A 24145-nucleotide genomic window follows, 5' to 3' on the forward strand; every position below is an offset into this window, starting at 1 on the left:
ACGAAACAGCCAACGAACGTAAATGTCTGAGAGCAGATGTGAACATGAGTACGTAAGTAGATGTTAAGGCAGGCAGGCGTGGAAGCGAGTGAGCTGAGTGAGTGAAAGGACCGGGGTTCAAATCTCTGTGCCGCGCAATTCACCATCGTTTTTTTTTTTAATTCCGCGTGTCGATGGAATTGCATTATCAGTCATGGGGTGCGGCCTGACCTCGGTGACCAGAACCGACAACGCACTCCGTCACCAGAATAGGATTTCGCCACCCTGGTGCAGTATTTGGCCACAACCTCCCATATGAACAAACCAATTGAAGGCAAGCACAGCAGGGGGCGGCAGAAAGTTAGGTGGGCGAATGAGATTAAGAAGTTTGCGCGGATAGGAACCGTGGCCACAGTTTGCACAGGACAGGGTTAATTGGAGAGATATGGGAGAAGCATTTGTCCTGCTGTGGGCGTAGTCAGGCTGATGATGAGCGATTGTAAGTGGACAAGAGTCTGAGTGAGTGAGCCACTTCTCATGATGCCGTGGTATGTGGGAAATACAAAGTCGATGGAACTGCCATATAATGACAGCATTAAAAATGTTAGGTTCATTGGATAGAAACATGTTACTCTCGCAGTGGGCCTTCGCTAAATTTCCGGTTTATTGACTAGATACGCTGAATCGTCGCTGAGGTATAACTCGTTCTCTGAATTAACTAGCCTCTAGATTTTGACCTTTAACATGCAGGAAAGTTAGACGAAAAAAATAGATTTGAATAGTTCAGTCATCAGCGTAAAATTCAAGCTTACCTCGAGCGAGTAGCCACGATAGCAAATGGTTTCGTTGTGCTCATCGTCAGCTTTCTGTCTGCGAATTTTGAAATGCAGCTTTTCAAGACTTGCTCAAACCCATGGCAGCACTCGCGCGTCCGCCAAGTGTCACCAAGAAATAAAGTCGCAGACATGTGAAAAAGAAGCACGATCCCCTTCTTCCAGCCCAGCGGGTACTTTCAGAAAGGTTGGGTTATCTACAGTCTCGTCAGCAGACGTGTTGTCATGAGCAACGCCGATGTCCCAAGTGATGGGCCATCTTTCGTTCTTGCTGTGTGGAGCGCATCGGGCCCACGCTGCTCGTTACTTTCGTGTTCCCTTCGAAGACTCGAGCCATGATCCACTGCCGAGGTTTGAAGCGTCTCTGAATGTTGAAAGTGCTGGCTCTATATCGAAGTTTTTGCCAATGCAGGCCGCCATGCTGCTGTTGTCACTGCTACTGCCGCTGCCTCATTAACTGTGAGACAAGTGTTGATTTATCTTGCGCGACGTAATTATTTACTTTCAAATTTTTTAGATTTTTTTTATTGTTAACTTCTTATAGCACACTACACAAGATGAATGACTGCTTTTAGTGCGTTTCGGCAAAGTTGCACACGACTAAATTCGGCGGATTTTATTTTTTCGATCAAGCCTTAGTTTTTAAGATGGCCGCGCCAGAAGATGCGTTTGTCCGTGGAGCTGTGGACCAGGCGATGGTCTAGTTCGGGAAGGTCTGTTTTACTTCTCCCGAAGACGCTATTCTTTGAAATTGGTGTCGGTATAGCTGTGCTACACGTTAACGTCTGTTTAGCAATGTTTCTTAGTAGCAGTGCTGGTCTTCTGATGCCAACTTTTTATTTGAAATGTCCGATTACAGGACAGACATATGACGGAAGCAACAGCCACTGAAACCAATGCGCATAGGGGAGTGTTTCTATTTGTTTTAAAAATGAATTTGTGGTGCTGGCCAATGAGAGATTAAAAGCGTATTCCATCGCTGTAAGGTAATCATAAGAAATCAGAAAAAAAGCCACATGCCGCCGGCGGGATCCAAACCCACGATCTACGAATTTCGCGTCCGGTGCTCTACCAAGTTCGGTTAGTTCACTTTTTTAGCCATTTCTTCAAACCTACGAGGCGTTTCGTCACAAATGTGCTTGAAATTAGCCTCCGCATGCTTTTGTACTCTTAGAAACGCCCCACTGAGATTTGTGTTCTGAACGCATATTGATTTCACCGACGTGGTCCGTTGCTGCCGCTAGACTCGGTTCTGGCTAGAAGCCAAATTTTGCGCCGAGCGTTTCTTCAGGTCTGTCCAGTGTGGCTGTGCTAGTTCCGCAAAGTTGGTGCCGCGAAATGTGGAGCTCTGGTTAAGGTGAGGCATCCTCGTAATACTGCTTCGACCTTTGAGCACCCATGCTTATCACTTGGTAGAGAGAGGTTGGTCAGATGTTCTTGATAATCACAAAGTGAACACGGGAGGAAACCCTCACGGTGCTTGCCAGTGTTTCAACAAGAGGACTGTTATTAGTGACTTTCTTATGTTTCCTTACAATTTGGTATCTATGTACAAGCGGCGACTTACATCAACAAAAGGTATTGAATATCATTGTGAGATTGCTCATGCCCTTCATTTTTTTTTTGCTCTGGAGGCGAAATTCAGTTGAGGTCAGTGGGCTAATGTGTAGTTGAAACAATTTTTAGGCAACAAAACATGCAAATTCTTAACAGGAGAGGTGCAAGAAAAAGTTGAACATCTACATGTTACTTCAGGTTTCAAATCTTGCTCAACATGAAGCCATTGCAAAGATGCGCACATGGTGTTGGAAAGCACGATCTTGCATACTGCACAAACCAAAGCCAGCTGCTAACTGCTGGTCATAATAAACGTGCTCACACCAGTTCAGACAGAGGATGGTTGAGGTCATCAAAGGGCACATTGCAGTACACATGCTTCCTGCCGGCTTTTGAAAAACCTACTTACTATGCATCTTATTTGATGTTTCATTTTTCGCATACAGCAGGAGCTAATGCTATTCACATGTGGCTATGAGGGTAATGCCAGAAGTAAGCTGACGTGCAAACACTAGGGAAAACTCTGTCCAGTACTAAACCAAGGTGGCTGCTCTGTGATGCACTTTGTGTGTATATGTTAATGCAGGCCAACATTACAACTCTGTATGCAACCCATGTACAAGCGACATACAACTTGGTGTCAAAAGTCTCTCTGCCAGCAGTGAGCATATTGTTACGTGACGGCAAGCCAATGAAAACAGGACTACATGAAAGATGGCGATGGAATGATGTGATGGCGGTGGGCCTAGCGCGAGTGCTCCGTGCTGCGCCACTGCCCACTTTGTCGTCTAGTCCATGACACTACCCAGGGCTCCCGAGCGATCGTCCCGATTCTGCGAACTACAACCTTTGTCCGTAAAGTCCCGAAACTGAGTGATTAAAAAAATGCATTTAACATTGAAATCATTTGTGCAGCACCTCTTCGACATAATCTCTCTTGCAGTCTATACACAGCTTGCAACGCTTCTTGAGATCTTGGAAACAGTTGGAAAACGCTTCTTTTGGCAGGGCTGTCAGCTCCTTTGTCGTCGCGTGTCGAATGGCCTCCACGCTCCCCATCCAGCGACCTTTTAGGGCTCTCTTCACACGAGGAAACAGGAAAAAATCATATGGGAAGAGGTCAGGCGAGTATAGTGGATGGGGAAGTACAGTAATGCTGTGCTTGCTGAGAAATTTTGTCACGCTGAGAGCAGTGTGCGGCCTTGCGTTATCGTGGAGAAGGCTTCATTGTCCAGATGCCCATAAGTCAGGGTGACGGTGTCGCAGTGCATCACGCATGTGTTGGAGCACGCGGATTTCAAACTCCTGATTCACCGTCCGCCCTTGTGGGACGAACTCATGGTGTATGACATTTCTGGCATTGAAAAAAAAAACTATCAGCATCGTCGTTTTGGTCTTCTAAACTATCAGCATCGTCTTTGTTTTGGACTTCTGTCGCCGCACCTTCCTCGACGCCGGAGAGCTTCTGGACTGTCATTCGGCGCTCTGCCTTTTTGTTTGAGGATCGTTTTGAAAACACCATGTTTCATCTTCTGCAGTGATGCTCTCGACGAATGCAGCATCTTTCTCTACCTCGGAGAACAAATCAGCGCTCACTGATACCCGCGTGTCCGTCTACGTAGTCCTGTGTGAGGGAGTGTGGCACAAGTCTGGCATTCAGCTTTCGTTTCCCCAAGTTCTCACCAAAATTTGGTGGCATGTTGTCTTACTAATGTCGAGAGCATCTGACAGCATGCGGACTGTAATGGTGCAGTCTTCCTGTACGATTTCCCTGATCCGAGCCACGTTGTTTACATTCCATGAGGTTGAAGGGCACCCCTGCCTTGTGTCATCTTCCACCGATGTTCTCCCCAAAACAAACCTCTTGTGCCACTCGAAAACTTGTGCCCGCGACAATGTCTCGTTGCCGTAAGCGTCACGAAGGAGCTCATACGTCTGTGTGGCTGTCTTGCCAAGCTTCACACAGAATTTTATGTTTAAATGCTTTTCGAGGTGGACGTCCATCTCTCCACATTCACTCACAGTAAAATGCACAGACTAGCGACAACGTATTTTTCTACATGTATTGCCATCTAGTGGCCGCCACAGCAACTAACATAAATAGCTAAGGTTAGCCGAAAAAAAAGGTGGCGCTACACATACGCATCAACATTTGTTTTGGGGAATCATTTATAAAGAAAATAAATGAGTCTCGAAACTTTACGGACAAAGGTTGTAAAATACAGTGTCGATGAAACGTAAGACGTGGCGATGGGCGTGGTAGAAGGGATGAACAGAGTCCGTGAGAATATTTTGTATGAAGTAGCCAAAAAAATTTGTGCCGTTCTTGACGCCGCATGAAAAAAGTTAACACTGATTAGGAAATAAATGACTTATGTGCAGTAAGAAATGGGAACATTGGCTGTGCCAGATGCACGCATGTTGCATCCCCGCAGCAGCCATAGCTTGAGCAGTGGCAAAGAGAAATGGAGCTGACAAAACAGCTTATTTGGGGTCATCCATTCTTTGACTTCCTTTTAAGATACAGCGATGAGCAGGTAAATCAAGGCACAGAATGTCGAGTGTTTGGGAATAATGCTGTGATTAAATGTACTGCCAGGCTCTGGGTTCAAAAATTAAGCTTGGGAGGTATGCTTCTTCATTGCGCATCCCACTCACTGGACACATGTTGGATGACTCAATACTAAATGTGCCCATAGAAAAAGACAACAACTTCTCATGTCACTTTGCCATACATTTCCGCATTTCTGGGTAAACTGCAAGATTTTGCCCCCACTGCATTGGAAAGGCATTCAGGTTGAGAAAGTGAGTATTCCACACACCGTCACATGCCAACAAGCAATGAGTACAGCAGCCTCTGTCGTTTCTCTTCCGTCACTGCAATGGTTTCATATTCGGTTGTATTAGCCACGGTCTGTGTTTCTGCATGCACCCCAGGCACATTTTCAGCACACGAGTCAGTTATTTCCATATCAGTGCTCATTTTTGTAGCGAGATGTCAAGAACAGTAAAAACTTCTGGTTACCTTGTGCAATGGTGGTGCATCTGCCACCAGTTCAGTTATTTTGGTCAAGCTTCAGCAGTGGTGGATTTTCGAAACAAAGGTACAGCATCTACAAGCGAGTGACAGGGTACAAGAACAAAGATAAAACTCGGAGCCAGATAGCTCTGCTGTTACTAGTTAGACAGCTGGAACTCCAACAAATGTATGAGACCTTCACACATCTGTGCCGCAACAAAAAATCTAAGACGTCCTGAATCGCTTCGATCAGCATTTCACAAGGGACTGCAGTACAACATATGCATCGAAGTATTGCACCACATGAAGTAATGACAAGCCAAGCTTTTGACAGATTCGTGCAAGCTGTTAACGTACAAGAGGGTCAAATCAGCACTATGCACAACAAGATGATTACGAACCGTGTAGGCATGGAATCGGTGACACCGAACTCTGCGAATGTTTTTTTGCATGAAAAGACACTTGTCCTATGGAAAGCAATCAGCCACTGCATGGGAGCACAACTATGTTGTACGTCAAAGAAATGCAAGCACCCAGGTCGGAGGATCTCGCACCACATTGTAACCGACCAAAAGCTTCTGACCTCATGCTAGGCGAAAACTCCGAATGTGTGCTTGCTTGCTGCCAACCGTTTCAAAGTGTCCTCATCGACAGAGGCCCACATCAGTGCCAGCTTTCAAAGACCAATGCAACACGTGTGGTACACCCAGCTGTTACACTGTGTAACAACGATTTGTCAACGCGGTAGTGACAGTGCTATCGCTGAGCGTGCGCTACTGGCTGGCTCTAGAACAACCGCCGACGGCTAGAAGAACACCGTTCAGTGCCTGGTTCTTTCAGGGCCATTAAACCCCTTTTCAACTGCATCATGTTGCTAGCCCTTGAACATTTGCATATGGTGTGAACATTGTTCAAAGGTGCACCCCCCTTCGTTAGATGCATTCAGTTTGTACTCTTCATCACTTGTTATGGCAGCAAACCAAAATGAATGCACGTGATGCCACTTTGGAACTGGACAAATAATCAGACGTCAGCCTCCTTTCTTCTGATGAGATTCAAAAGCAGTCCTACCTGCCAGTGCTAATTAGCCTTAATGACAGTGCAATCACTTGAACTGATGCAGTAGCACGATTGCAGGGAGAGCGGGTGCATCAAGACTGAATTCTTTGTTGTTAGTCTGCCAAGTGCAGTAACTTTTGGGTAATGTGACTCCCAGAGACTGAAGTTCATCCCACACCTCGACAAACTTCACTACAGGTCAGCTGATATGAAAGCCAGAAATGAAGAGTTGGCAAGCATAATTGAGCATTACAGCGATGTACTTGTTGAAGGGACAGGTCTTCTGCATGAAGAGTACACAGTAGCACTGGACAAAAGTTCGGAATATTCATTTTGGCGCCATATGGATTCTCATCAGACATGAATGGTGAGTTAAATCAAGAAATGCAAACCCAGGGAAAAAAACAAGTGTTCACACAAGTTGCTGAACCAGCCCATTGGCAATTCTGAATAAAAAAAAGATGGTTGTGTTGAGATCTACCTTGACCCATGAAATCTGAATGAGGCAAACATCCATAAACATCCATACATCTGAATGCTGACATTTCATACCTTGCTGTCAAATTTAAATGGTGGATCAGCGTTACTCAGATAAGCTGAAGTTAGTAGGGACCGGCTACACTGGCTCAGAGGCTTCGGCATTTGGCTGCTGGCTTAAATGGCTGTATTTCAATGAAGGCAAAATACAAAAGCACCTGTGTGCTGTGAAATGTGCGAGAACAAAAGAACCCCAGTTGCTCCAAATTAATCCGGAGCTCTGCACTATGGCTTCCCTTATTGTCCGTGTGACACTTCGGGACATTAAACCCCACAATCTGCAATTTGAAGCCAGCAATGGCGAAGATCGGTTACCTTGGCCATGTGGTGTCTGCTGATGGAGTCAAAGCAGATACAACAAAGGTGAAACCTTTCATGCAAAACATTTAGCCAACTGGCCAACAAGACCTACAGTGCTTTCTGGGCATGGCTAACTTCTTGACAAAGCTTACACCACAAGGAGACCTCTAGTTTGGGCTAGTTGGTTCATGATTCACAAAGAAAACGGCGCGAAATACGGGGACAAAAGAGAAACAAATATGACGGGACCATCGCCAACTTACAACTGAGTTTTATTTCGCGTAAAACCTGCCTTTTTATAAGCCAACACGCCGTAACACCCGTGCACTCACGCATTCGCAAAGTCACGAAGCCAACTCACGCCGTACAACAGATCACTGAAAGGGATCTAATACATGAAGCAGGATAAGTAACCAAGTAACATTTTATCATTGCCATCTGGAAGAAAAACCCAAGGGACGTGAAGAAAAATATAACAAACAGCTCTGCACAAGTATGAACATCAAACGATCATGACCACGCAAACCCTTAACAACCGAAAACTATACAACTACATGAGGAGTGACACCAGATGACCAACAGGACACGTGGAAAAGAATGAAAATTTAAGACCAAAGCTGCGTCAAAGGTAAAAAGGACGGCGAAAGGCGTGATGAGTGCGAAAACCTTAAACATTTGGAGCCTGTCAACCGGCAACCTTATGAATGATATCCGATGGCCAACAAGAACATGGAAAAAAAGGGAAGAAAGTCAAAAACAGGTTCAGGCCAAAGTCTGCGTCAAAGGCACAAAAAGCAGACAGGAACTTGCGCAAACAACGGCACTTCGTCAGAAAGAATAGCACCCAATGCTGTAGGGAGTGCACGACAAAACAAACCTACAAAATTCCTTCTAGCAAAGTGAACTCCTCGTTGCTAAGCGTAATGGATGGCTTGCTGACGCATCTGCTCCCTTCTTTCCTGATATAAAAGGCTTCCATCACCTCTCTCTACTCTGTCCTTTCCACTCCTCAAGAAGATAGTTTTCTCGAACTCAGGACGGCAATTCCTGCAAGCTTTGCAGGGATCCACTGGGAAGCTTCCTTCATTATTTCGCAGGTTTCGGCAGTGTTCGCTGGCATGCTCATTGAAGCATCGACCTGTTTGGCCAATGTATATGAGCCCGCAGCATAAGGGAATCTGGTAAACAACCAGAGTTCTGCACTGTGTGAACTTGTTTTGTCGTTTCACAGTACAAGCCGGTTGTTTTTCTCGGTTATTCATGGCGCAAAGCCTAGAAAGTTTTCATGGGGCTGAGAATGTGACCTGAACGTTATGTCTGCCTGCTACTTTAAGGTCGTGCAAAACCTTGTGGATGTACGGTATTACAGCCACACGACGAATTCGGATCTCTGCTTTCAGGACCTTGCTTCAACTTCTGCAGAATGGCTTCACACAGGGAAGAAACCACACAAGAAGGGTACCCTGCTTCTTTTACCTGCTGAACTTGAGCGCTGAAACTTGACGAGGTCATATGGGGGCATGATTTGTTCAAAGCCGCTTGTAAGGAGTTCGAAACAATCGCCGTTTCACAAGCTTCGAATGAGCACTGTTAAAAAGGGAGCAAACCTTTCTTTGAATGTGGACTATACATCCAACACAAGTCATCTTAAGAAACCGTATCCTAAGATCGAAGAACTGGAGTTCACCATTTGTCGGGACCTCTTTTGTCACGGTTGTTACGGCGTGTTGGCTTACAAAAGGGCAAGTTTTACGCAAAATAAAATTCAATTGTAAGTTGGCGTTGGTCCTGTCGTGTTTGTTCCTTTTTTGTACCCATATTTCGTGCTGTTTTCTTTGTGATTTACACCACAGCTAGCCCAACAAACCCAATTCAAGTGGCTGTTGCACAAGAGCACCATTTTGTTCAATGTCCAGTTCCATGCGATTTTGCATGAGGAACCGCATCCTTGACACTCAGATGCAAGCTGTGAAGGCGTTTTGTTTTCCTGCTCCCAGCTGTTTTCAAAGGCCGACCGGCATGAACTCTAGCTGCGCCTCGTGTGACACCTGGACGGCGCCTTGCTAGTCCAGTTGGTTGCACCTTGATGATGCGGCCGCGCCTCAGTGAACTTGCTTTTGCTGCTGTTGAAGCAAGATGCATCGCAACTACTTGAGGCTCTGTGCGCGCTCTCTTCAACAGTGCCAGGTCTCTTTGGAGCAGGGTGAGATAAAATGGGTTATCTGCAGCCAAATTGTATTGCCGCCACAGCTCTTCTGTGATGTTCTTGAGTACCTCAGCAGCATCCTGTGAAAAACCCAAAATAGCTCAGAGATCTGTGAAGTGAGGCACTAAAGTACCAACTGTAATGACTTTTGCAATGTACCTCTAGCACCCCACTCACTTTGCTGTACTTTTTGTCCTTTCATCTTATTGTTTACAGCTGCCCTTGGTTATAATGGCCATGTGTTTAGGTTATTCCGATATGGGCACTATAATTTACAAAGCAAATTGCACTGTGGAAGTTTGCAAGGTGCCAACATGATGGATTGTGGAAAAGTGGAACATCAATGCACTGCATCAAGTGAGAGCGTGGGAAGGTTGATAAGCTGGAGCATATCTTGCAATAAACCTGCATCCTCATATACTTGGCACTACTAACGATGCTCATGTCATGAAAGTTACATTACATAGATCAAGTACATAAATGTTTATTGCGCAAACACGGAGAAGTAAGCTGTTTGTCGATCATTTTTACAAATAAACAGTTTTTTGGACTCGCTGAATTATTCAACATGCCTGTAAGGCACGGTACCACAGAAAACTTCCAATAAGAAGCAAGAAATACTGAAACAGCTATGCACTCTGGTTACGAAGAAAGTTTCACATTACACTTGTACTCTGTGACCAATACTGCCTTTGAAAGCTCTGTTCATTGCTGAAATCGGAGTAGTAGCATAGTGAGAGGGTTGGTTACTGCGAGTCCAGTTACAGTTTTGAGCAGGACAGAGAGAGGTTTCAGCTCCTCTTAAATGAGAACCTTGCAAACTGCTTTAGGGAACTGCCACGCAGCCAGACTTGAAACTCATATATTGTAATGCACAAAAAAAAGAATGTGCCCCAGACCTCACGGCATTGATGATTGGAACTTGGCCCTGCCACAGCAAGCTGCTCCTCAACTTCCATTGTGTCTTGGGGCAAGCTTGTAGCATCTTGCACCAAAGGCTGTGGCTGTGGCTGGACAGGTTCATTGCCTGACTCGCCTGAGCCGCTCCCTGGCTGGTCCCATGCAGACTCACGGAAGTCACGGAAAAAGGCAGGATTTTGACACTTGTCACCTAGGGCAAGCCATGCGAGCTGGTGGCGGTCTTGAGTGCTAAGTACAGGAGCATTCGGGAATCCTCCCCCATGGGTGCTGTGAACGAGTGCCTGGTGCTTGCAGAACGCCCCCTGCTGGCCAGCTCGGCAGGTGCAAGTGCCGACATCCTGCCACACTTCATAGATTTTGCCATCCTCTTTGCAGCTGGGAACTTCAAACAGATTGCTGCCAAGGGTGCGGATGCTTGCAGCAGCATTTTCAGGCATCCTTTCGAGGAGTTTGTCGTATAGGAGCTTGTGGCTTGGTACACGGTTGTAAGCGTGCTTCAGCAGCCTCTTCTGCAGGTGACCTTCCCATAAGCTTGTGATAAGGTCCACAAGGGCGACAACATTAAATGCTTTATGCCTGCCCAGAACCACATCCTTAAGGACCCGTATGGATGCTTCAGCGAAATTATTGGTGCTGTGGCCCCTTGTGAGCATTCCAGAGCGGTACAGAAGCACCCATTCTGCCTTGCGCTCCAGGAAGCCAAGAACACGTGCTACGTAGCCCTTATGAGACTTGGCCTTCATTTCCGCTATGGCAGTATTCAGGTCATTAGCAGTTGATGCATACATAATCTGCAAAGGAGATTATAAAACACATGTCGAATGCACACCAATATTTGCCTCCTGTAATGGCGCTATTTGTGCATAAAAAATTATATTGAGTGATCTGTCTCTGTGTCATCTGCGACTTATGCTTCTGATGTTGCAAGGTAACTAACATTTCTGACGCTACTCAATATCGGGCTGCTAAACACGTAGCAATGACAATTTTCCATGAACTATCACCTTGTCCCAAATATTTCACCAAAGTGGTGTTTCCATTCTCATATTCTGAGTTTGTTTGCCCCCTTTTATGCTATAGGAGATGTGACTTAACTATCTGATATGTTAATGATCGTACGTAGCATTTTTTACGTCTAAGATTGTGTGGGTGGTTTTGGCGCTTTACATCCAAACCTCACTGTTACCTTCAAACTGCACACGACTGAGAACAGCAGGTATTTTCAATCCATATTACACACACTTGTTGCCATTATAGCTATTGATTCATTATTTATTTGTGGGCACAAGTTTGCCTAATCAACAGTTTTCCGCCAAAGCTTCCTTTCACCTTTCTCCTTGCCACCACCGCATGACAATTTTATATTAACAATAGCCTGCATGGCCCCATTCTAGAATGTAAATACTTTAATACCTATGCTACTAATAACCTTTTCTGGAAAACTTATGTTAACTACATAACATAGCACCATATGCTCGCTATTAACAACACAATTGCTCACATCAACATCACTCAAAACAATGACAGCTATAGTATATACTGCGTTCAACCATGTTTAGAATCCTCTTTCTAAAAGCTACGCAAGCAGATTTTCACTAACTAAAGCTGGAGTGAACACACAGAATCAATTACTTTAATGTGTGTAATTAGCAGCATAGCAGAAACATTACCATTACAAATATGCAACAAACTCTAAACATGGTATGTCACTATGTACGTTTTTCTCACGTTTTTCCTAATATCAATCTTTTCAGAAGATTTCTCACTCTATTAAAACCACCTAAAGGTACCACTGATCACTCATGGCACTTGCATTCATGTAATGTTCATCATCCTCACAAACTTGATGTACCTCTTCAATTAATAACACGTATACAGTTATTTCTGTCAGAGACATTCCGTACTTGGAACTGCTTGCCAGGCACATTAGCCACTATCTCCAAACACACTAGCTATTATTCATTTCAGTATGCACTGAATTTATGATGGGTGTTGTGTTCAATGTGTTGCGTCCGATTTTATTGCTCTGGTGGTTCGAAGAGCATGTAGTTATTGATTTCATTTAATTCTACTTGCAGCACGCTTTGTATTATACTCGGTGCTTTTGACTTGCCTCTTCTCTTGCCAACCCAGTGGCTTTGGCTGTCAAACCTAAGCTTGCAGGCGTGATCATAGCCGCAGTGCCTTCCGCATAGGGATGACCGACACCCCAACCTGTGACCACTGCGGCCATGAAGAATCAATTGGCCATATATTGTGCTCCTGCCCGCAGTACAGTCCACAGAGGGCATGCCTTAGCCACGAACTTGACCAACTGGACGACCAACCGCTATCCGAAAAAAGAATTCTACAACATCGAAAGGACCTACCGTCGCAGAGGAAGGCCGTGCAAGCGCTTTTGCGCTTCTTACAATCTACCGGCCTGTGTGGAAGACTAACTGGAACGCCTAGTGTGTGTGTGTCTCCATGTGTGCACGTTCCTTTTTTTTTCCTCTCTGTCACCTTTCTAACCCCTATCCCCCATCCCCAATGTAGGGTAGCAAACTGGAGACTCACATCTGGTTAACCTCCCTGCGTTTCCTTCTCTCCCTCTCTCTCAATGGAAGTTAAATACAAAAATACCCATGTACTATATGATGTCAGTGCATATCAAAGAACTCCCAGGCGGTATGAAATAACGTGGAGGCCTCCACTGCAGTGCCCCTTGTAGTCCATGTGTCACTTCAGGACATCCAGTACCACGATTTACATTTTTCTTCTCATCTCTGCGTCTTTGTGACATTTGACCAATTTTATGCATTCTTTTCCCTCCTCTCCGCAATGCTTCTTGTAAGCTGTGACGGTGAACTAAATAGACATGCAAGCTTGCATTTGTAATGAGTGCAGATAATCATTATTTTATGACTACATAACAGAACACAATGCTTGAATGCTTGACAAGTCAGCCTTAATTATAGGCCGGACCTCCCAGCCCAAACTTTTGGCAGGACGATGAAAAAGTCGCAGAATGTTTGCTACCTTCTTGTTACATATTTTAGTTTATGTGGTACTGTGCTCAAATAATCCATTTGTTACCGCACTGCCATTGTTTACGAGCTCTGCCTATCCCAAATGTAGTAGGGATTTGGTGGATTACCCTTGTAAAGTAGAAATTTAAAACTTGTTTATGCAACTATGACATGGAAGCCATCATATCTTCAGTGCAACTGTTTCATTACTTGGATATAGTATACCAGTTTCCTCTATTATAAAACTGCATTGGGGCAGCTAGGTTTGTTTGTTGGTATGGTAGCTGCTGACAGTTGTAACCCTCCTCAGTGAAGTATGAACAGAGAGCAGTGGTAACAACTGCAAATACTTTATAATAATTTCACATCATAGTGATATGTGCAAAAAGGGCACGTGGCTACGAAAATGGGGTTCTTTGGTACCGTTCCTTTGGTGCATGAAAAAAAATCCACAATATTCGCTACATCTACAGCATGTTTTCACGGCAGTCACAATCATTCAGGCGCACATGATTGCGAGAGCATGCTCATTTAATTGAATGAAATCATGATTTTCCTCTAGGGGCACAAAGAAATGAGACAACGGCCCAGTGCCCTAGAAAGTCTGCTTCGTTCTTATGCTTTTAAACCCTGCCCCCATGCCATGAAATGATGCTATACTACTTCTGCTGCAGATCTGTCACTGATTTCAGCACAATAGCGTGCTTAATTTCATCTTTGATATCATGAAACACAATGCTAATGCCAGAAATTTATGAACTTGCCTTGCCTTCAGAGTTTATAGCCATCAGTTCTACAATTCCACCATCTCTCTATGCCTTAGCAAAGCAAAAAAGTATGAGTCGAATTCTTTTAACTTCACTCTGTGATTGACATCATGTTTATATTACGTTGCAATCCACTTGCACAGGCCACAGAAATGTTTCTTTTCTGGGTTTTTAAAAAAAATCTGTGTAGAAGGGAAAGAAAAACTTGCCATGTGTAGTGTTCCAGAAGCCTAACACCCTACAGTGTTGCAGATAAAATGTGCAACTATTTCATACTGTTTCAGAAGGATCATTGGCACGAACATGTGCTCTTTGAAGCTCCCATGATGCAGTCATGTGTTGCTTTGAAGGCACCCACCGAAGTACCTTCACTGGGTTCTCTGAGCCATTCATGCACATTCCTTTAATACTCGTTACTGGACATTATATGTCTGACATAGTTCATGTTATTTTATTGTAAGAATTCAAACAGCCGGCATTTTGCATCACTCATCACTGACCAATTATTTTCTAGAAAAAATTGACAAAACTAAAAGTAATGCATGCTTCATTTGCGTTCACCTTCTGAAATGTAGTCATCAAATCTCGCTTGTCATCCCTGCTGGTGTCGCGTGATGCATGTAGCCAGCGCCACTCGGCTTGAGCCACATGAAAGTGGCAAAGGAGCTGCTTGCCTTGAGGCCATGTTGCTTGCAAAGCAGCTTTCTCAGCTGCTGAATTATCCGTCATAAATGCTTGCGGTGCCTGCAGAATATAAGAAGCAATATTTTGCACCTTTGTTGCTGTAAGTAAACAACTTTATTATTCATTCTAAATGGTATGAAGTCTCTACATTGCTTTTCATTTGAGGCTTTTGTGTTGCAAAGTTTGAGGTGCAAAGGACACAGAGACTTTCTGTAAAAATTGAATTTGACTGCCCAGATGCCCCTTCTCATGATTTTATTAAACTATATGCCTAAAATATTAGCACAGCGGTAAACTGGAAAAGTAAGATTTCTTATGCATTTTTTATTGATGAAGCTTTTAAAAAGGTGGCATGAAAATGTGGTGCTAATATTTCATTATGCCAGCAGAAAGAGCAAGAAGTTTAGTGGTCATAGCTTATGCTTAAGACACCATTCCTTTTGTCCTTGACTGGGGAGCAAACAGCCATTCATCTTATGTGCGGCAAAAACACTGACAAGTAGTTGGGCTTTGAATGGTGTAATGAATCGGCATTTTTGAAACTGAGCAACAATGACAACTAAGAGACACTAATGTTTGTATGTGCTTTTATCCTCTCCTATCGAGCCATAAATCAAGCGGCCAAATATCGCAGTAGAAATGATAATGAATTAATATCAATATTTTTATTCTTGAACCTTAACATAGCACTCTATTGATATGGACATGACCTTGATGCTTTAACTTTTGTTGTGCCATCTGAAGTAACATTATTTTATGATTTATTCTATTAATTATGCACATGGGCAAATGGCAGCTTTAACATGTGGCCAATGGGAACAAAAGCATGCAAATGTCATTCTGCCCCCCCACCCTTTTACCAAAGATGCCCCTAAGTGAATACAACAGAAGGCGTAAACAAAGTGCATGTGATGGGCCACTCTTGTTTATATCCACTGCTGTAATTATAATTTGTTAGCTCATGAATGTCCTGAGTATTATTCTTTACTTACATGAGTGCCACCAAAGCAGGTTGGGTAGCTCAGCTTCAGCAGACCAAATGCAGCTTTGTAGCTCTCGCTGCTCTGAGAACTATGTAGTAGTACAGCAAGAGGCATTGCGCCAACTGCAGTTGCGGTAAGTACCACCGTGAGACTGCTTTGTGACTCATCACATGAGGCTGTAGAGTCTACAAATATTATCTCCTTAGCAGCACTCAGTCCTTGCGTCCTTTTCATGACCTGCGTCACCACAAGAACTGCCCAGCAGGTACCATCCTCTGACCTTGTGGTTCTCACATCGGCCCCTGCAAAAGGCAATATAGGACTCCTACTTATAGCGGCATTAAGCAGAGAAGCAAAGGTAAATAAGGGGCTTGTTAAGATATACATTTAAAAGTTGCCAGCAGTCAAAGCAAATCGGAAATTTCAAAAGATAAGTTTCATGTTCTTATTCATCAGATTAGGAGCAGCAGAATCATTTGTTAGATGTTAGATAATTCAACGCAACGTAGGAGAAAAGGCAGCTACATGCCTCCAATGGAATCTGAATCAAAGACCTCCAGGTGTTGCAGATGGTGCTCGACCAACCGAGCTATGGCACTATTACTATCAAGTGTACCTCTGCTAGCGTGCACTTCGCATGTTGAACCTTCTTATGCCTGTTTATGGCATCAAGGGTGCCAAACTAGATACCTTCTTTATGCTTTTTAGCAAGCAAGGGAAGGGAAATGATTGGTTCATTAATATGTACACAAGAAACGATCAATAAAGTCCAGGAAAGCATAGGGGAATACTGTTCTAGTTATTCTTTTAATGTTGTAAACTGTATCGAGAAATTAGTGACAGCGTAAATATTTTTTGGATGTAGGATAACTGCGTAACATAACATGACAGAACGCACAAGGAAAGACAAGCACATGCTGCCGATGGGGTCCAAGTAGGTTGCACCTGCATGCCCATGTCTGTAATGCTATGCTTCGGGCTTAGGGTGAGGCAAATGTATCACTGGGCAGAGTAATGTTGGCATGTATGGATATTAAATCTCGATATTACAGATAATGAAAAGTAGACACTGTAGCATACTGACTGTTTCACAATGCAGGAAGTATTCATCATGGATGGGATTTTTGTTGTAAACCACACAGCTTTAGCAATGCAGACCAGAGAAGGTTGCGGTAAGCTGATTTAGACATGTGTATGGCTTTTCATCCTGCTCTATTTTCATCGAAAAGGGGGCCACTGTGGCTTGAATGAATATACTCTAAAGCCTCAGGTGGTCCCTCTAAGGGGAAAGAAAAAATACTGCTAGCCGAGAGGTTACCTCTGTTGGCAGCATGATGTGCTACAACATTTGGTGATAATTCTGGTGAAGCAAAAGGTACATATTTATGAAATACCTAGACCACAAAAATAAAAATAATCACACAGATATGTGCAAATGCAAACAGTTAAACTCCCAAAAAACCTTTGCAGTTCAGTCTTTTCAAAAAGTCGCAGGAATTTCAAAGAAAAGAAACTACACTGCTGATATATTGCAGCTTACCCTTGTCAAGATAGCATGGCGCTTTCTCTGAAAGTTTGCTGACAGGGTCCACTGCGCTGCCGTAATGATGATCCCGCCACAGCCGGAACCAGTAATAAACAGTGCCCGCGCTTGGGTTCACGGCACCACTGGCAAGCTTCTCGGCGGCGTCATCTTCAGCTTCTAGCCTCTGCTGGTGCATAGCTACGGCATGTGCTGGTGTGAGGCCATCATGAAAATAGCTATGGAACACAGCTCGAGTGTCAGCTGTGGTGCGCAGGAGACGTAAGGCATCAGCACAGTCTAGCGCATGATTATGGTCATCCCTGACCTTCACAATGGCACGCAACGGCGTAGCCCTTTTCAGGAATGGGTCCCGCTTCCTTGTGTCCCTAGTAATGTTTTTTTTTATTTTGATGTCCACAAAGCCTGGACAGTTGGTGGCCTTTTGGCCAGTAATCTTATTCCTGTTCAAGCGCTGGCATTTTCACTTCTTGTGGAATGCGATCCTAGTAAAAAACAAATGCAAATGATTTTTCTTAGAATGACACTCATATTTTTGCGTAAGAATATTTTACATTAGAGAGACACTAGTAACAATAATGTAAATATTGCGCAGTGCTCTGTAAGACATTAATGCTGTGCGGTGAAGTCAGCCTTACAAAACTGATGATTGGAATCTGTCACAGTCCACAATTCCGCAATTCTAAAAGAAATGCAAATGATTCACTTCTCAGAATAACGCTCATCTTTTCGCTTTAGTCTATTTTACATTAGAAAAACACTAACAATATAGTAATTATTGCGTAATTTTCTGCACTACATTACTCTCATGCGGTGAAGCCAGCATAGCAAAAAGTGAAAATTGGAATGACACAGTCCACAGTTATATTTTTTCATGACAGGCTTCAGAACTTACACACAGCACCCTGAAGCGCGTGAACAGCTCTGATACGTGAAGCAAAGTACGTTCGGCTTCAGCGCCACGCGGCTATGTACTTTTTTCACATGTGGCCTCGGATGTAAATATTGCGTAATTTTCTGCACTACATTACTGCCATGCGGTGAAGCCAGCCTAGCAAAAAAACTGAAAATTGAAGTCTGTCGCAGTCCACATTTGCGAAACAATTATGAATAGACGACCGCTCTTTCGAGTAATACATCAAGCGCATGGGTGAATAAAATGCAAAATTTCCCATACCTTTTAGGCTTTGCAACTTCCCAGTCAACGATCCACGTGGTTCTCGTCGCAACACCGTAGCTGGTGAGCCACTCGTACGCGTCTCCGTCGGTGTTCAGAGCCACACGTTCTCGACGCAATTGTCACTGTCCAACTCGCATTCGAACGGCAGCGATGATGCCGCCATAATTCACGGATGGAACACGCTACTCGAATAAAAAAAGTCCAAAGCAGCCACGGCGGACTCAAAACTTCGTTTATGGGCGGTAATGTGGAGAAAAGGAAAGGCGGAAGGGGGGGGGGGGGGGGGGGAGGGGATGCTGCCCACTGTATGTAACAGCCGACCGCGAGAATCGCGCAGCCAACCAGGCAGCGTCCTCTCCTCCTCGCTTCAGTGCTTTCTCTCTCGCGGCGCATTCGTGTCCAGGCGCCAAAAATACGCGCACGGAGGATAGTGTCGATACTTTATGTGCCCCCTGGGTAGAGAAGGCATGGACACTATTTTTGTGACGAAAACAAAGTAATCGGGGAAAATCGAGCCACGGCTAGGGAACGACCGGTCATACATCTTTCAAGTAGCTGCCGGCTGTGGCGTTCCGTGCACATATGCACTCGTTCAGTGCTTTTTTTTATGCCGGAAAAACTTGTCTCCGACACTTTTGGTTTCGTCATCGAGAAATAAGTGCCCACTGCAACTTAAAGGGCACCTGTTCGTTAATGACGGCGCGCACTTCATGACAGCAAGCTACGAAGCGATCTGGAATTAGGCCTACTGCACGCCAACCGACGCCAGCGGTGTTCCGTCCGTGCTCGTGTGCAGTGGGCGCAGTGAGTGGTTATAAAAGCACAGAAAGGAAGTGAAACATGTGGCGCTGTGCATTACTTCTTTGGGGCGACGACACAAGCACTTGAACTTCCACAGGCAAGTACTTCAGAATGAAATTCTCACAGTATGCTGCCAAAATAATTTGAGGTGGCAGAAAAAGCATTTGTACGTACATTGTACTACATAATTTTTAGCGCCCTTATGTAGGCGTGTTGACCTAACGTTAAATTTTGCTAGTAAAATTCTCGCCTCTGAGACCAGCCTTGAGCAATGAATTGTCTTGAGCAATCCATTCTAACTGCCGTGCCATATTATGTTTGCAATTGTGCGAGATATTTTTCCTGTATGGGCTTTAGCAATGAACATAGCAGGAATTTTAAAAGAAAACCAGTCACGAGTTGATACTGTATTGATCATCGACAGTACTCAAAGCATTTGTTTGGATCACGCCTCACGCTCCGAGAATAGGCAGGAACGCCTGAGAAAAAAAAAACACAGCCGAACATCAAAATTGGGCGAACGTACATTTTATAAATAATCAGAAAAAGCATGTGCGTTCCCATGCCTGAACTAGCACTGCAAAGATTGCGCATGATGCCAATGGCCCGAACTCTTTTTGCAGAAACTTGTTCAATGTGTGGCCGCCAGGATAGTGTCATATACTACTCTGCGATACTTCACTGTCTGAACTTGAGGAATTATGTGATTTCTATAGACCAGACAGATACTTACAGGATTAGAAACCTGAAATACTAACAGTGCGCATTTCTTCACATTGAGGGACAGATAAATTCTTTCCAACCAGTTGTCAAGAACATTAAGGTCATTCTGCAAGGCTTGATAAAGAGTGTGAATATCGCCTTCTGACGCAAAAAATGCAATATTATCGCCGTACACATTATTTTTCACATTTTCAATGCACGCAATCCAGCTTAGAAAAATGTTAAAAAGAACAGGAGAGAGAACTGGCCCTTGCGGTACACCTCTTGTCTGTTGAAATCTCCCAGAGCAAACGCCTTTTTTGGACCAATAAAATTCTCTGTTTTCCAAAAAAGCAGAAATCCATGCTACAAAATAGTTTGGGAAATTGAGTTCCTGTAATTTGAGTAACAGCGTCGAGTGCTCAACGCTGTCGTAGGCTTTACTGACATCTAAAGTGACAAGCGCGGCAAACTGTTTTCAGTTGCGAGCTGATTCAATACGACTCTCGAGGTCAGTATGAGCTCAGCAAATCGAACAGCCCGGGCTGAAACCAATTTTACACGGATTCCAAAGACCATTTTCAGAAATGAAAGATATGACACGGCTGAGCAGGACCCTTTCCACTAATTTCACTAGGTTCGATGTTAATGAAATACGGTGTATGTTGTCTAAAGTAAAATCCTGCGCTTGCTTTTTAAGGAATGGAATTATTTTGGCAAGACGCGACTCGTGGGGTATCCAATTACCTTTAATGGAATGGTAAACTATATTCAATAGGTCTTCAGAACATTCAATAATCAAAATTTTGATCATAGTATGTGACCTTATCAGGGCCAGGAGCAGTCGGGGATAAGCTCAGAACAATTAGCCCCAGCTCAGGCATAGAGACCTGATTTGAATCACTTGAGGTTCATGTGAATATAGCTGGAGAAGGTAGAGCAGATGAAAAGCGAATCTCTAGGCCACACGCAATGTTTTCTAAGGCCTATGCGATGTCAACACGGGACTGAACGAGGGATTAAATGTTGACAGCCGGTGGAATCACTTTTTTCCTCCTCATGGAATTAATCAAAGCTCGTTTATTCCCTGATTGTGAAAGGAAATCATAATGATTTATATTATACTCCTTTTTTGCACGGGCGAGAGTTCCCTTAAATGTTGCTGCGGCATGCTTATAATCCAACCAATTTTTTGGGCGTTGATTTATGAGAAGTTTCTTCCACGCTGTTTTCCTTCGTCTCTATGCACGCGTGCAATCAGCGTTCCACCAATCATTGGCCCTTGCACCCTTGGTTTCCTTGATCAACAATTCAGACTTCTGCCTTGTACTTTCCAACAATGAGCATAGATGTGAAGCCTTGTATTCGGCACTTGTCTCAGCGGATGGGTCTGAAGTGGTTGCGAGAGGTGATTTTAGCGTGTCTTTAGAGCGACTGTAATTTATGAACGAGCGCTGATATGGCCTAGCGCGAGAGCTCCATCTTGCGCCACTGCCAGCTGCTTCTTCGTGACAGTATCTCAGGTGCTTGGGAGACCACTACAAATTTCAAAGGACGCTAACACGGGTCATACTTAAACAGATTATGCTCATACAGAAGATTATTGACGACTCTTCGGTGGTAGGATTCTACTAACGCCCAAGATATTGAAACTTAGAAGATCTTTGATGCGTACGCAATTAATATTTACATTTTCGCTAGCATGCAAAGGCAGCAACCATTTGCAGCAAATTTATTTATTCATTTATTTTCATTTATTTATTGTACTCTGAAGGCTCGAAGCATTACAGAGGGGAGTGTGTTACTTGGGATAAAGCAAAACGACGAATGCAATACAGTGAATTTTATTAAAACACAACTTCAACTGTCTCCTCAATATCCAAAGTTAGCTAGTAAATCGCCAGAACGTCGGTTATCCTCAATAGCAGCAATATGAGGGGGAAGGCAGTTCCACTCGACGGAAATCTGGGGGATGTGAACACAGAAAACAGGCGTTTGTATGGCATTTTGCAATCCTGAACTTGCGGCGATGATCATTGCGACGGGAGATATATTCGGGTGGTGAAATTAAATATTCATGCAGTGTGACTTGATGATATACCTTGTAAAAAGAGTTACGCAACTATTTTCCTGCGAGATTGTATGGATTGGAGGGAAAGGTGAGCTTTCATAGCGGAGATACGTGCGTTACATTTATAATTGGAAGGGATGAAGCCAACGGAATTATTTTGAATAAGTTCGATGAAAGTTTTTCGTGCGTAGGGTCCCTTATGAATGCTGCGTATTCAGCCTTACAACGTCTTAACGATTTATAAAGTAAACTGTTTAAGGACAATGGAGCGGTGAAGTTTGAACGTAAATAGCCAAACCGACCAATAGCGTTATTTTCAAGAGCCAGACCTCTATTGCTCTTATCGTCGACGCCGGCTATTGTCATCGGCAGCGAGCCATTTCCCATTGTTCTAGTGGGGCCACCAGTTACCACCGTGGCCGCCTTTTCCTGCCCTCGTGTATGTTCCCTATGAGGTGCTCGTCCAGTTATGAGTCAGCATGGGAAGGTCCTCTCCCTTATCGTGAGCCAGATTAGATCACGCCGTGGGGTCCTGGCCTGGCACATGGTTCGTCCGCATGGAAATAAGCAGTGCAAACCCGGTTTCAAATTATCAACGTTTCGCAGGCCACCGTGTCACTTTCGGCTACCGTGGCATGTAGCGCGTCTGTCGGCGGTGTGCCTCTTCGGGGCAATTCACGGCGCAATGCACGGCGCCATTCCTTGGACGCTGTGGCGCCCATGGTAACCCCAGTGACAGCTGCGTTCGTCCCTGTCGGCGCTGCGGTGATGGCTGGCCAACGGTGACGGACCTAGTGCGGCGGTCATGAATGTGCGCGACCACCAGCGACTTTCCCCCGCTGCCACCATCGGCGGTTGCAACGGTGGCCCCCTTTTTCCATCCTTCAAAGGCGGAGGAAAGTCGTGAGGCAGCCTAAAAAGCGCCAGAGGACGACGCTTCATCGCCAACTGAAGCGCAGGGCTTGGCCCTCCAGACGGGGAGGAAACGCAATCTTATGCTGACGGGGCCATGCTGCCGCCCAAGGCTGCTGCAATAAAGCCTGCGGCTGCAGTCGTACCTGCGGGTGGTGGTGATGGTGAAAAGCCTTTATTTAATGAAAGAGGTGAGGCTCTTTAAAGAGCCCCGCAATGGGTGGAGTCCTTATTCCGGGACCCCATTGGTCGAAGCCGCCAGCTTAGCCCTCTTGACCAAAGCCTTTTGGGACTGAAGGTCCGAACAGCCAAGCAGGGCGGCCTCCCATTCCTCTCAGGTAGGGTTGGGGTGGGGGGAGAGAGCTGAGTTGCGCTGGCAAGCCCAAACCATGTGGTAGGTGTCAGCCACCTCCCCACAGTGTTTGCACCTGCCAGTGAACGCGGGATCGAAGTGTTTTAGTACTGCCGGGCACAGCATTGTGTTCGTGAATAATCGGAGTAGAACGCGTTCGTTTGCCTGCGGGTGACGCAGCGGCCTGTCCTGCTGCAGCTGCCAGCACGGCTGCCCCGAATGCAGCATTGGGTGCTCCTGAGACGATGTCGGGAACTTCTGAAGTCCGCTTCGGAGGGGCTGGACAAACTGACCGGTTCAAGAAGCTGTCGGCGCTTGAAGCTGTCGGCGCAATTGAAGGTGCTTATTTTGTCGGTTTGAAGCACTGTGGCAAGCTGGCCTCCAACTTGACCAGGACATGTAAACTCTGTGCAATGAGGAGCCATATGACACCACCCGGAGCGCTGTACGACAAAATCATGCATCTCAATTTAGTGCGCAAACGTCTGGAAAACTGGCGCCACGTGGATGTCGGCCAGTGGCCCATGCATAAAGTAAGCGCTGCCCGTACATATAGACAAACAACATGTATAGGATTGCCTGGACTGGCGGCGTACGGCTTGCAGAGCCCGTCATATGACAGCTTGATGATGTCACCCAAATTTTAACGCGAACCCAAATGTTAAGGTGGTGAAAAACTTTATAAAGTAGAGCAAGCCTTAATTGTTACATCCTAGTGATGGGATTGCTCT

Source organism: Amblyomma americanum, chromosome 1 (genome assembly GCF_052857255.1).
Source record: "Amblyomma americanum isolate KBUSLIRL-KWMA chromosome 1, ASM5285725v1, whole genome shotgun sequence".
In the NCBI taxonomy this organism is placed as follows: domain Eukaryota; kingdom Metazoa; phylum Arthropoda; class Arachnida; order Ixodida; family Ixodidae; genus Amblyomma; species Amblyomma americanum.